Below are 15,121 nucleotides of genomic sequence, written 5' to 3'. Positions count from 1 at the left end.
TTATAGAAAGAATCATGGCCAATCATGGTCAATCCTAGATTTTTGTATTAATCCCAATTTTTTGTTATGCCATTGGGTCAAACATTGTGAATCATAATCAACCATGGTCAACCATGGTCCAACGTCGCATTGTGACAAAAAACTAAATATTATTATTAATTATTATCATTATTAATTATTATTATGTAAATATGAATTAATTATTATTATTATTATTTTATTAATTAATATTCATATTGTTATTATTATTAATAGTTGATTAAAAAAATATTATTATTGTTTAACCATAATTAATTTTTTAACTATAATTTATTTGTTTTTATTAGTGATGATGATGATGGTGGTGGTGGTGGTTAACGTCCACTGAGACCAAATTGGTCTATCGGACCTATAATTTTCTTAGTTTTTAATTATCTGGCACCTCATCTTTCTTGGCGAGATTGGTGCTGTAACTTTCTTTTTTTTCTCTACGGTCTTCCAGCTTCCTTTATCTTGCATCTCCTTCATCTCTTCTGGTTCTTGGGACATTGGTGTTTTAGCTTCGCGATCTATTGTGTTCATCCTTTTGAAGTTAGTCGGAAAACAAGTTTGGTCTAGGAGATCTACTTTGTTGTTAAGTGCAGATTTATTTTGTTCGGTATTCGAATCCTCATCATTGTTGATGCTTGAGGGGTTGTCAAGCTCACTTTTTTGTTGTTGGCTGGGTCTTTATCCCTGCTTTTCTCGAGAGTTGTTTCTTTTTTGCCCGATTTCTTGTGATTTAGAGTTTTCTCTACAATATTCTTCTTTGATGACACTGTAGTGTTCTTTTTGTGCTCCTTCCCAACATGTAGATATGTGGTAGTTTTTTCTAGCAGAATTTTTCTCAAAGGCTTTTGGGCAATTTTTGGCTAGATGGCCCGTCTCAAAGCAGGATCGACCTCTGAAGAGGACACTTTCATAATCAAGTTTCTGGTTCCACACATAGTAAATTATTATTATTATTATTATAAAATAAAATAAAATAAAAATATTTATATTTTTTCTAAAAACAGTATTAAAATTTAATGTTTTTTAATAAAATAAATAATTATTTATTCACATTTTATAAAAAATGAATAATAAATAATAATAATAATAATTATTATTATTATTATTATTATTATTATTATTATTATTATTATTATACATTTACAATGATATGTGTCATAGATAAAATCAATGATTATGATTTGGAATAATTTATTTTATAAAATAAAATAATTATTGTTATTATTAAATATTATTGTTATATTAATGATAATTAATATTACTAATATTATTATGAGTTAATAATATAATTATAATAATAATATAATATAATAATAATAATAATAATTATTATTACTAATATAATAACAAATATATTTTGGATTTGAGTTGGTTCATTTTTTCAAGTTCAATCTCTGAGTATTCATAGTAATAATCATACTTGTCAACGTTTCAAATCCAAAAAAAATCCATCATGAAGACAATTTTCTAAACTATTATATTATTATTATAATAATTATATAATTATATTAATACAATAATTATATAATATTATTATTATAATATTAATATAATAGTCATAAATATACAAGAATATGGTTGTTATTATTTATATAGTTGGTTTTTAAAAAAATGCACATAATAAATAGTTGGTATTTAAAACAATACACATGATAATTATAATTGGTTTAAAAAAAAATTACACATAATAATTAAATGTGGTTGATATAGCTTATAGACATATATCAACCATATTGGAAAATGTAGTTGTATATATACTTCATATAAGAGTTTATCGACATATATCTTGTAGTTATCCTAGTTAATTTCAACCATAAATTATTAGCAATACTTCTATAAATCTGCAGTGGCTATAAATGTGCAGTGGCTAGAACAAAATTATATTTGGCAATGACCATCAAAATTGGAATTATGAACATATTATCTATGTTGAGTTCGCCGATTCCACCATTGATAAATCACCGGAAATGAAATGACGGGTAGCTTCACGAAAATTATGTGATGAGGACAGACATTGGTCAAATTGTTACTCCAATTCACAACAATACTTTAATGTGATTCTAACAATTTGTAACTGAAATTTTTAACCAAAAAATAAATGTGATTGTAACAAAAGAAAAGGAAAAAAAAATGTAAAGTAAAAAAAATTCTAAAACATGTAAGAGATGAACTGCATTCAAATCTTCAGTTCCCAGTCAATCGTATAAGCCAATAATAAAACGATTTTGGCAACAGATCTTTCTTGACACCAACAAAATATTCCGGGGTGTAAATTCCAATAAAATATTCCGGGGTGTAAATTCCAATAAAATTTTCAAAACACATGCAGTCTGTTTTTGATACATGCCAAATGGGGAGGAGATATATGTTCCTGGATCCATTTTCAGCAGATTCCTGAAAAAGCCACGACCCAACGAAGGAGCAGATTCCTGAAAAAGCCACGACCCCACGAAGGAGGAGATATTTTTTGAGGAAGCCCACTCACTCATCAGTTTACCCTCGTCATAGTCCTTTCGGTTCACCACATGATATGCTTTGTCCGCATGTGATATCTGTTCAGCATAAGTCCCCGACCGGTTCCAGAGCAACTCTATTTCAGGATAGGACTTTTCAGTACAAAGGCGCGTTTTATCTTGACAGCCTTAATAAATCCTGGGGACTTTGTGGAAAGTAAATGGCAGGACCATTAACACGTCCACCCTTTCAAGAAATGGTTCACAGGAATATGATATATTTGTTTCGCCCACAGCAGGCCAATAGAATAATAGCCACTTTTGGTCGCCGTGAATTTGAAACAACTGAAATTCTATTTAAGGTACTGTAGCTTTCGATGAGATTTATAAATTTATCATCTCTTGTCATTTGCTTAGGCAAAAAGTTCAGTTTTCTTTCTGATAAATTTGCAAGTTTTGTTAATGCCATTTGTTTTTTCGTCATATTATTCCTCTGCGACTTTGCATGGAGTGTTAAAGCGTTTTATGTAGCCAAGAATGTCTTCCCGACACGCTGCTCTGATCCGTGTTTGCAGCTCTAATGTCTTCATCTATGCTTCCTATATATAATTTTCTGAGTTACAGACCTATGTTACTCGTGTTGTGGGCAAGTTGTTCTTGACTACATATAGCGCTCGTTTCTCATGTCAGATCTCAGGCGATCATGAAATGCACACTTTGCGGCTCCATCATATTCAGAAGTTTGAGAATGGTCTCGATATTAGTAGCGATGTTTGGTGCGGGTCAGATTCCACTATATTATGGTTTTTATGTTAATGGAAGGTCATATTCCACTATATTATGGTTTTTATGTTAATGAAAGGTCTATCTTATGTAGCATGGAAATAATAATAAATCCGCTAATAAGCAATTTAATAGTGTCAACTGCTAACCTTTTCTTCCCTCATTCCTAAATCATTTGGATCACATGTCATTCTCACTGTTTTCATTATATGAAGTAAATATGCATTGCTTACATCCTAAGCAATTCTTTTTCTTAGTTCTGCATTATAGTGGAGTTGACACTAAAAAAATTGGGCATGTTATATTAATATATGATGTACGCAACTGAATATTGAAAAAAAAGAACTGTCTGGACCTTCTCTTCCATCATTCCTAAATCATTTTGATCACATGTGAGTCTCATTGTTTTCATTTATATCGAGTATATATGCTTTGCTTAAATCCAAAGCAAAATTCTCTTATAGTGATGGTTTTTATTTATTTATTTTTTATTAGAGTGTACACTAGAAAAAAAAATTGGACATGTTAGATTATTATACAATCTAAACAGCTCATTCCACAAAACTATGAGCAATTTTGATATTTTGATTATTTCTTAGCAATTATTAAGATATCAAAGATGTGTGCATTATTAACTTAAAAAAAATACTTTTAATATTTCATTAATAAATAAAAAATACAAAAACAGTTCAATTACATAATCTTATTCACCCTATCATTTACAAAAATAGTAATAACTCAACTGAGATCCTAGTACAATAGCATACTAACGAAATATTAAAGGATCATCAGAAAAAGAGTGAGTGTACAATCGTAGCTATGTGAAGGGATCTGTCTATATTGTAATGAATCCATTAAAGTAACTTTCATGAAGTATTGTGATGGTATGCATTTAGTTCTGTGTGTTTCATTGAAGAGCAATTATCAGTTGAAAATAATTAATATTATTTTGTATTAATGGAGAAATGGTTACATAAGTTGTAACGTATTTCCTTAGTTTAGGATTTGTTCCTAGAGTTTAGGAGTTTGTTTGCAATTACCTGATTTCTAGTGATGTACTTAATAATGTCATCATTTATTTGGTGAAGAGTAGAGTGAACGGAGAGAGTCTGTTTCTTTTGAGTGCAGTTTCCAGGTGTAGTACTCACTTGTGACATGTATCTCCTTCTTTTTAATTCAAATCTGATTTTTATTTTGGTATCAGAGCATAGAGTAGGGATAGCCTTAATTTTTTTTTAGGATGCATCATTGATTGCATAACTGTAGTGGCGGCGTTTGTAGAATCAGGTGGACTGCAGTAACACCTAAAGATAGGTCTCAGATGACTGATCCTCTCTGAGCGCAAGAAAGTGTTGGCATAGCTTTGACGCGAACAGTTGCGCCATTTTTGAGCGGAAAGAAGAGCTGACGTAGGATTTTAAGGAACAATCGTGCCACTTGGCATGGTTACGAGGGTGATAAGCACACGAGAGCACCGAAAAGTACAATTGGCGTAGAAAGTCAAGGATTAATCGCGCCAATTTCGTGCCTCGCATCGATTTTGTTTCTAGCGCGGGTATTTCGCTGTTGAAGAGAGCCAACCTCTTTCTCTTTGAAAAATCTGTGAATTTTTGCAGATCAGAGTTGCCTGGTGGTGGCACTTTGAATTTCTGGATCTATTCGGTGGTAGTAGGGCGGAGTAGCCCGGTGGTGGCGTATTGGAGTCCCTGATCTACTCGGTGGTAGCAAATCGGACTTGCCTGGTGGTGGCGTATTGGAGTTCCGGATCTGTTCGGTGACAGCAGATCAGACTTGCCCGGTGGTGGTGTATTGGAGTTCCGGATCTGTTTGGTGGTAGCAAATCGGACTTGCCTAGTGGTGGCGCATTGAAGGTATAATTTTTTTTTCAGAAAAACAGAGGTTCGAATCTGGTATAAGTCAATATGAATAACAGTTTAGAATCGTATCTCCATGAGTCTGGCAAACTCGATGGATCAAATTTCAATAACTGGAAATTGAAGATGCAGAGTTTACTTGAAAGTGCAAATGCGTGGTCAAGCGTGACAGGAAATGAGCTGAGATCAAGATCAGCCACACAATAATAAGATTGGGATAAAAGGGAGACAAAAGCAAAGGTCATATTGAAGATGTCCATCAAGGACAATGTTATCCCACATATTAGAGACTGTAAATCGGTCGCTGACATTTGGACGACCATTAAAAACCTATACCAGACGCAGAATTCAAATTGTGTCTTGTCACTCAAAGACAAGCTGTTTGCATTGAATATGGAGGAGAATGAATCCGCTGCTAGATTCATTGCGAGAGTCAAAGACCTGAAGGACAAATTGGGAGATATCGGAGAGAAAGTTTCCGATTCAGATCTGGTCACGATAACGTTGAATGGAATGATTGATGATTACCAGACATTTATCACAGGGTTGTCAGCAAGGAAGAAAGCCCCTTCATTTGAAGAGCTGAGAGGGATTCTGATACAAGAAGAGCGACGACAAAATTTAAAATCTCAGAGAAATGACCTTGCCCTAATGGCAAAAGGGAGACAGTTTAAAGGGAAGCAGCATGAGCAACCGCAGCAGCAGTAGCAGAGAGGAACCAACTCATTTTAGAAGAGACCATTTAAAGGTATGTCTTCTAATAATTTTCCCATCAAGAAATGTTTTTACTGTGGAAAACCTGGACATGAGATTAGAGATTGTTATAAGAGGTAGGCAGATGAAGGAAGAAACAAACAGAGAAAACATAAGGGTTACTTCCTTAAGGAAGAGGAGGATCATAGCCACGAACTTCGATTGTTTATAGTCGATTGTGCTCTTTCAACTTCAAAGGAAGATGAGGACGACATATGGTATGTCGACTTTGGCGCATCCTCACATATGACTGGTAAGAAGGATTGGTTTGAATTTCTTGAAGAAACTTCATGTGAGTCGAAATTCTATTTAGGAGATGATAGTGGACATGAGATCAAAGGACATGGTGACATTCCGGTAAAACTACCTAGCGATGTCATTAGACACCTTAAAAATGTATTGTATGTTCTAGGAATTAAGAAAAATTTGGTCTCTGTCTCAATGATTACTGATCAGGACATGCAAGTTCAATTCTTTAAGACTAACTGTGTCATTAAGGATAGCCAGATGGAAACAGTTGCAACAAGTGTGCGCGTGGGGAACCTGTACAGACTAGATGTGAAGAGTATGCCACAACAAGCAATGGTTACAGCTGAATTGACAGCCGAAAATCTTTGGCATCAGAGATTCGGCCATCTTAACCTGCAAGACCTCATCTTACTTCAGAGAAAAGGTATGGTCGATGGAATCCTTGTTTTCCATAATGTTAAGCTGGATTGTGATGGATGTGCATTAGTGAAAATGCATAGAGAAGAGTTCCCTTTACATGTTAAAAGAAAGTAAAGAGATATTTTAGAACTGGTGCATACAGACATTTGTGGAACCATGCAAACCAGGTCATTAGGAGGAGCATATTAATTTCTCTTATTTATAAATGATTGCACTAGATTTTCATGGATATACTTTCTGAGTAAAAAGAGTCAAGCTTTCCAGTATTTTAAAGAGTTTAAATCCATGGTAGAAAACCAGACAGGAAAAGGGATAAAAATTCTCTACTCAAATCAAGGGGGAGAATACAGGTTGGGAGAGTTCATGGATTTCTGCAAGCATCATGGGATTGTGCAATAGTTTACAGTGCCTCACACTCCATAGCAGAATGGGGTGGCAGAACGAAAGAACGGAACTCTTGTGGAGTGCGCAAGGAGCATGCTGCAAGGTAAGGGTCTATCAAATGGTCTTTGGGCAGAAGCTATTAACACTACTATATATTTAAAGAATAGGAGTCCTACTAGATGTTTAGGCTTCATAACCCCTTTTGAAACATTGTTTGGATTCAAACCAGCGGTGAGTCATTTAAGAATATTTGGGTCAAAATCTTATGCTCATATACTTAGGGCAGATAGGAAGAAGTTAGATCATAAAGCCCTGAAATGTATATTTGTTGGATATGGCACTGAGTACAAGGCATATAAGTTATTTAATCTTGTGACTCACAAGTTTTTGCAAGCAAAGATGTCATATTTCATGAAAAGGTTGAAGAAGGAAAAAATGACTCTAATAGTGATTGGCACATTCCATTGCTATTGGAAGAAAGTAGTGAGGAAGATGAAGAGCAGGAGGAGAAACAAGAAGAAGAAGTAATAGATGATGTAATCAATGAAGATGCAAGCTCGGAAAATGTTGAAATTGAGGTTAAGTCCCCTACCAAGGAGATCAGGTAGGAAGACTCGATTATCTTATAAATTGAAAGGCTATGCATTAATGTCAAAGATCTTAAACATTGTAGAACCTACAAATTATGAGGAAGCTAGTAAATCTGATGCATGGAGGGTTGCAATGTATGAGGAAATTGAATCAATAAACAGAAACCATACTTGGGATTTGGTTGAATTGCTTGAAGGTAAAACCCGCATAGGATGTAAATGGCTATATAAACCAAAATTAAATGCAGATGGGAGTATAGAGAAACTTAAGGCTAGACTAGTAGCAAAGGGTTACTCACAGCAAGAGGGAATAGATTTTGATGACGCCTTTGCTCCTGTAGCCAAATTAAACACCATTTTAATGCTAATTTCCTTAGCAACAAAACACAAATGGCAGCTACACCAGCTAGATGTCAAGTCTGCATTTCTGAATGGTGACTTGAAAGAAGAAATTTATTTAGTACAGCCTGAAGGTTTTGTGAAAAAGGGACAGGAACATCTTGTGTGTAAATTGAAAAAGGCACTTTATGCTTTAAAACAGGCACCCAGGTTGTGGTATGAGAAAATTGACTCATTTTTTGTTCAACATGGCTTTCATAGGAGCTTGAATGATCCAAATCTTTATACCAAGTTTAATAAACAGAGGAAAATTATTTTGATTTCTTTGTATGTAGATGATATGATCATAACAGGGAATGCTAACAATCTGATCAAAGAAATCAAACAACAGATGTCACATGTGTTTGAGATGAAAGATCTCAGAAACCTTCCTTATTCTTTGGGATTGGAGGTATGGAGAGACTCTGGACAAACTTTTCCTACCCAAGGGAAGTATGCCAGAAGCTTGTTCGAAAGGTTCAGAATGGAGCAGTGCAAATCAGCAGCAATACCATTACAACAAAATTTAAAGTTGAGCAGTGACGATGGTACTAAAGAGGTGGATGCCACTATGTACAGACAGTTAATTGGTAGTTTGATATAACTAACTACAACTAGACCAGATTTGGCATATTCTGTTAGTATGTTGAGCCAGTTCATGTCAAAACCACTCGAAAGTCACTGGGTCGCAGCAAAAAATGTGTTGAGGTATCTTAGTGGTACTAATACTTATGGCATTTTGTACACTGACACTTCTCATGTCATTCTAGTAGACTTTTTAGATTCCAATTGGACAGGTAACTTGGATGATCGAAGATCTATCATAGGTTACGCATTCAGCACTGGATCCGGGGTCATAGCATAGAGCAGCAAAAAGAAGCACACTGTAGCTCTATCTTCATGTGAAGCTGAGTACCAAGCATTGTGTGCAGCCACATGTGAAGCTATCTGGTTGAGAAGACTTCTCAACGATGCAGGAGAAGAGTAGAAAGAATCAACTATTATCAAAACCGACAACCAAAGTTCATTTTGTTCGAGAAGCAACAGTCAAAAGAAATATGTGTGGAATATTGTAAAACTTGTGATAAACATGGCTGATATTTTTACTAAGCCTCTTGGGCATGTAAAGTTTGAATTGTTTAGAGGGATGCTAGGAGTTCAGGATAATCCTTTCTCCATTAGGGGGGGAGTTGAAAATAATTAATTTTATTTTGTATTAATGGAGAAATGGTTACATAAGTTGTAACGTATCTTCTTAGTTTAGGATTTGTTCCTAGAGTTTAGGAGTTTGTTTGCAACTACCTGATTTCTAGTGATGTACTTAATAATGTAATCATTTATTTGATGAAGAGTAGAGTGAACGGAGAGAGTCTCTTTGTTTTGAGTGCAGTCTCCAGGTGCAATACTCACGTGTGAGCTGTATCTCCTTCTTTTTAATTCAAATCTGATTTTTATCTTTATCATCGATATCATGGCTATGAATGAATACTTCGTATTTCATTGAAGACCAATTATTATCGATATTATGGCTATGAATGAATACTTCTACTTATCAGATATTGATAAAATAGAAGAGACTCATCCCAAGTTCTGAATGCAATGGAAACACAGCAAATAAGTAAAATAACGAGGGAAACCAGAAATTCAATATCCTCTCTTCCTACTCATCAATCTAATAATTGCCACACATTTATCAGAATTAACAATGAAACCGTTTTTTGGTTTGACAGGGGATTCATCTTCATTTAATGGTTTCAGAGTTATTCTGTGGGGTGAAGGATGAAAAAGTCATTCGTATTCTCTTTTTCTCTTCTGGCTGCAAATAGACATATCCATGTGAAACATTTCATTTTTCTGACAGATGTACACACATTACACATGCTCTGAAATAGGGTCAGCGGAATTACAAACAATTTCATTATAAACAATTTTTTTTATATGTTACTTTTGAATTTGGGATATCTCTATGATGCAGATGCATTTGTTTCTTCTGCTCAGTGTTAGTTCCCTCCAACTTGGCTTAATCATTAGCTGTAAGATTCTTTATTTTGCAAGCTTGGAGTTTACTTCTTTTCCGAGCATAACCACATAGGTGTAAAGTGACGAGAGGTTTCATTTATGTTTGGAAGAATTTTTACTTCTGCATCCACATTGTTGGCTCAGACGTGAGAATTCGCTTCCACTGTAGGTATCTAATTGTCAAACATAGAAATCAGAAAAGATAGCGTAACTGTTATGTTGTATAAAATTTGCAACATTTAAAATTAGAGAATATAATATAATGATATAATGGCAATGACAGTAGCTTAAATTTAGAGCAAAATATTAATTTCTGTTTGTGTAGTCCAGTTAAATGGTTGATGAAATAAACAAGTTTAGGACATTGATATGTAACATAGATAATTGTGACAATAAAGTTGGTAAGAAATCATAAAGTTAAATGTCAATTATTTAATTAAAAGAAAATAATTACAAATGTTTAAAATAATTTATTAATATTATTATTTCATATATATATTTTTTTAAACAGTGGGAAAATTTGTCTAACTCAGTTGTTATGAGTAATTATTATTAGCTTCTATTCACAAATGTAAGTTGACCCATCATTGTTATTTAAGGAAAACTAAGTCTGGTTGATGATCCGTAAGAGAACAATCTTTCACTCTTTCACTCTTGACAAATACTTTTAATCTTAAGTAGTTAATTTGTTTCCTTTTAAGTCTCAAAAAAATGATCAACTTTAATACATACTCCAGATACTAGTAATCTTAAATGGATAATTTATTTCCTTAGGTCCAAAAATATGATCAATTTACTATATACTCAAGGCCAAACAATATTTCATAATATAAAAAAGAAAAATATTTTTTATTAAATACAGGAAATATTTATAATAAAAAAAATCTAATATTTCATCATATAAAAAAGAAAAATATTTTTTATTAAATACAGGGAATATTTATAATAAAAGAAAATCTAAAATCTGTTACCGCTTTTCGATATATGCAGGAAGCTCAAGTTGAATTCAATTTTCTTTTCGATATTTGCAAGATTATCAAGTTGAATTCAATTTGGTTAGTGTATAGGTCTTTGTTTTTCATTGAAGAACAATGGTTATCGATATCATGGCTGTGACGGAAACTGCATGCCCTTCAGCTATTATGTGTGTATTTATGTCTTTCTCTTTTAGTGAAGAACAATTATCATCGATATCATGTTGTGAAAGAATCTTTATTTTCTGGCGGGGGATTGAGCATAGAATGCTGGACTGTTCGGATTATCTGAGAATCAATGGTACATGGGTATGATGATGTTCAATGGCTGAGGTAATCAGGTCCGCAATTTGGTGCTTAATTAAGGTATGCTGACTTTCGGAACGAGTGTTTTGTTTTATATTTTTTCATTAAAATTTTGTTGCTATTAAATTATATGTCAAATCATATTATCGAGGCAGTAGTCCAGATGTAGCCGGTCCCAGCAGAAGCAAGTTTCTTTCCGTTCCAGGGTGCAAAGCTGATTGATGCCTGTTGCCATGAAGCCATCGGCGCTACTTGTAGTTGTTTGAGGTTTGCAATTTCACCATACAGAATTTCCTTTTTCATTGACTTTTCTTGGATATAAGATAACCAGAACTAGTTTGCAATAGTGAGCAATGGTATCAGAGTCACGTTAGGGTCCACTTACATGTCTTTAGTGAGCGAAGTTCTTGTTCTTGAAAACAATCATATATTTATGATCACACTCATTGTTTAGAAATATGCGCTTAACCTTAATTGGATGCTTCATAAGATTCCCTCCCATGTTCTTTTGGGTAATTTTATGCTACTCCTAACATGACTTACGTTTCTTGCAATATGCATGTTCTGTTCTCCCGGCATGCTTGTCAAATCTCCCTTATCAAGCATGAACACATTCCATGGAGTTAGACAATAGCTATCAATATGTTCATGTGGGCATAATAGAATTTTTATTGAACCCTTTGTTAGACGTGGCATTAATGTTGCTTTCCATGTTGTGGTTGAATATTGATATAGCAAGTTTTAATTCATGGGTAGATTTGAAGGTCTACATGATAGTAGTTTTATTTGATCTTCTCTTATTGCCCACTTTGGGATAAGTTTGATGGATTCCTATCTGGATAACTTAAAGACAAGTTTATCGGTAAGCTGTAATTTTTAACATGTCCGATAGTCACAAGCCATCCAACTTCATGTTATTAATTTCCTATATTTGTGACCACTACTATGTTGGCCTTAAATTTTAAAATTGCTTTGAAATTTTTACCATTAGGATATTAATGAATACAAGTGACTAGTGTGAACTTAGAACTTCTTAACTTTATAATTAAAAAAAAAATTATATTAATGAACACAAGTGATTCATGTGAACTTAGAACTTTATAACTTTGTACATTAAAAAAAATTTCAGAATTTGTAAACGGATATCAAAACATTAGTTAATACAAGTGATAAAAGTGAATCTAGAACTTCTTAACTTTGTACATAGAAAAGACATAAGTAGAGTTTGTAAAAAGATACCAAAGCATTAATGAAATCCTAATAACATTAGGAAAATAATAAATTTCTAAAAAAGAAGAAGCAAAGGTATTTTATGATGGAGGTTATTGGAAAGATTTTGATTATTAGGTGAAATATTAGAAAGCCATGATGAAAAGAAGATTTTCAGTACTTAATAGCTTCATATACTTTTCTAAGAAATTGAAATTCCTTTATAATATATTGTTATTAAATTGAAAATTTATCTAGTTCATGGACTTTAAAGATTGGAGCCTGCCCCCAAGGGTATCGAGAGAATTGAACCCTATATATCCATTGAATTAGAAATTAAAGAATAATTTTTTATATATTAGATGATTTTATAAATTATGGTGTTATTTTATCTTGTTGTAAATCTATGACCATACTTTAATACTATTGGAAATCATCCAAGATAAAAGTAAGGATTATAAATGGTTCTAAATTGTTAATCTCTACCTTTATCAAGGGCATTCCTATTTATATTAAAATAATACAATATTTATATTACATTTTCTGAATATGATTTTATTTTAGATGTTTTAATCAATTAATCCTTTTTAAGAAATCATACATGTCAATTACTTTTAAAATGGTTGTGTTAAACTACGAACTATAAGTGTTTTGATCGTTAAGAGGTAAAAGTGAACACACTTCATACTAAAGAAATTGAAAATCTTGATTTAGCGTGTTATCACTCCGTAATTTCTACTATGAAGGGAAATACATAGGTAACCACAAAACCACTTGCAAAGATGGCATCAAGCCCTTTTATCTTCAGAGATGGATCTCTCTTTCTGATTTAGATTTCTTATTTTAAAATATTAGGCTAGTTATTGAGTTTTGAGTTTGGTTTTTTCAAACATTTCATTCAAGAGAAAGTCTATTGAGCAAGGAGTCATGAGTCTTGGGGTGATGAAATACAAAAATGACAGAACAAATGTAACATGGAAAGGTAGGCAAGCTTTTAGATCTTTAGAACATTTGTGGAGTGAATGGGATGAAAATACTAAAATTCAATTAGATATAGAGCATGCTAGAATGAATTCTATACTTAACATTAGATTGAAAACATTAATCTTGTTTAAAAGCCAAAAAAAAGTGTCCTTAAGCAAATTCAACCCTTAATCTTCTTTAAAAAATAGAGACAAAAATACATATGGAAAAATGGGAAAATAACAATTTTCCATGAGAGGAGACATCACCAATTGCTTGACACATGAATCCTAGAAAAAGCTTTATGAATTAATGAAATTGATCACCTGAGTACATGCACAACTTACATCAAAAGGTCTGCTTTCTTCATATAAGTTCCAACACTTGTTCAACTTTATTACAATATATTTATAGACTTTTTGCTAAACTAATATCGGATTCCAAAAATGAAATGATTACAAAATAATATCTAATAATTTCTAAAAAAGAATCTGAGTAGTAAACTAAAAACAAAATAGATCACTGGAAGACTTAAGGAAATATGGAACTGCTGGAAAACATTCATCCTTCAAATTTGGATATTGGTTCATTAATGCTAGTCATTTACCTTGGAATCTGTAGAGGTTGGAGTTATCTTCACACAACGTGTTAGCTTCCATTCCAAACATGATTACTTTGCCATCTGTATTAACTAGTTGTCCCTTTGATTGTTATTTTTTATCCAAAAAATCTGAAAATAAATGCATTTCTCTTGATGTTTTCCACCTAGTTGCTCAATAAATGATTTATATTTTGGAGTTAAATCAAATTTATGTGTCAAACATTTTTCCCATAGTCTTTGAATTCATCATCTTTAAATACTTCACCATTGTCACAAAATATTTGGGAGAAAAAATTCTGAATAATATTTCCAAATATTTTTGCGAAATCTATAAATGAATTTCATAAAATAAAATTTCAGAATATTTTTTTGATTGATTTAATAAAAAATCCTCTTGGTTTGAAATCCATGTCTTGTTTTTAAGTCGATGCCTTATTTTGTATTTCCATGGATTTTATAAACCATGTATTGTTTTTCGATGGCTGATAAAGTATCTTTACTTTCCTTTTTACTCGTGTAAAATCTTTGGACAAGTGTTTATTCAAGGTTCATTTTCCATTCATTTCTCCTCTTTATACCTTAGCAAAAACTATATCCCTCTTCTCTATTGATTTTTTTTTTTTTTACTCAGCCTCTTTTTGCTTTTAGGTGTAGCCTCACTTCTTAAGTCTCCTCTTACTTTCAATTGCAAATTAGATTAGTAAATATATCCAAGCTTTAGAAAAACCCAAGCTCCAACTTAGAAATTCAATTAATCAAACTTGGTAAAAGTGAAAACTACTTTTTAGGAGGGTAGGTTAAAGGTAGAATACGCAAGCCCCCTCCCAAAATTTCCATTAATAACCATTGACTAAATATTCACACATCTCGAGGCATGAAGCTTATGGAAATGTAATGTATGTAGTGGGGTTGGGGTCATAAATTTGATTTGACTTTAGCTTACGCATTTGGCATAATATAAAATGTGGTTCCCATAGCTTATATACCGGGAGCAAATTTCAACTTGCTCTACTTTTTATCCAAAAATCGGATTGAGGCACCAAATTATGGTTGAAATTTTTTTTCTGAGCACTTTACCATGAAAATACCTATAACATGATTTGACTCAGAATTTATATATAAAAAATATATCAAA

This window comes from Pinus tabuliformis, chromosome 4_1, assembly GCF_031772625.1.
Source record: "Pinus tabuliformis cultivar Carrire ecotype Pingquan chromosome 4_1, CPIR1, whole genome shotgun sequence".
Classification (NCBI taxonomy): Eukaryota; Viridiplantae; Streptophyta; class Pinopsida; order Pinales; family Pinaceae; genus Pinus; species Pinus tabuliformis.
The sequence above is the reverse complement of the archived record's forward strand: the minus strand, read 5'-3'. Positions refer to the sequence as shown.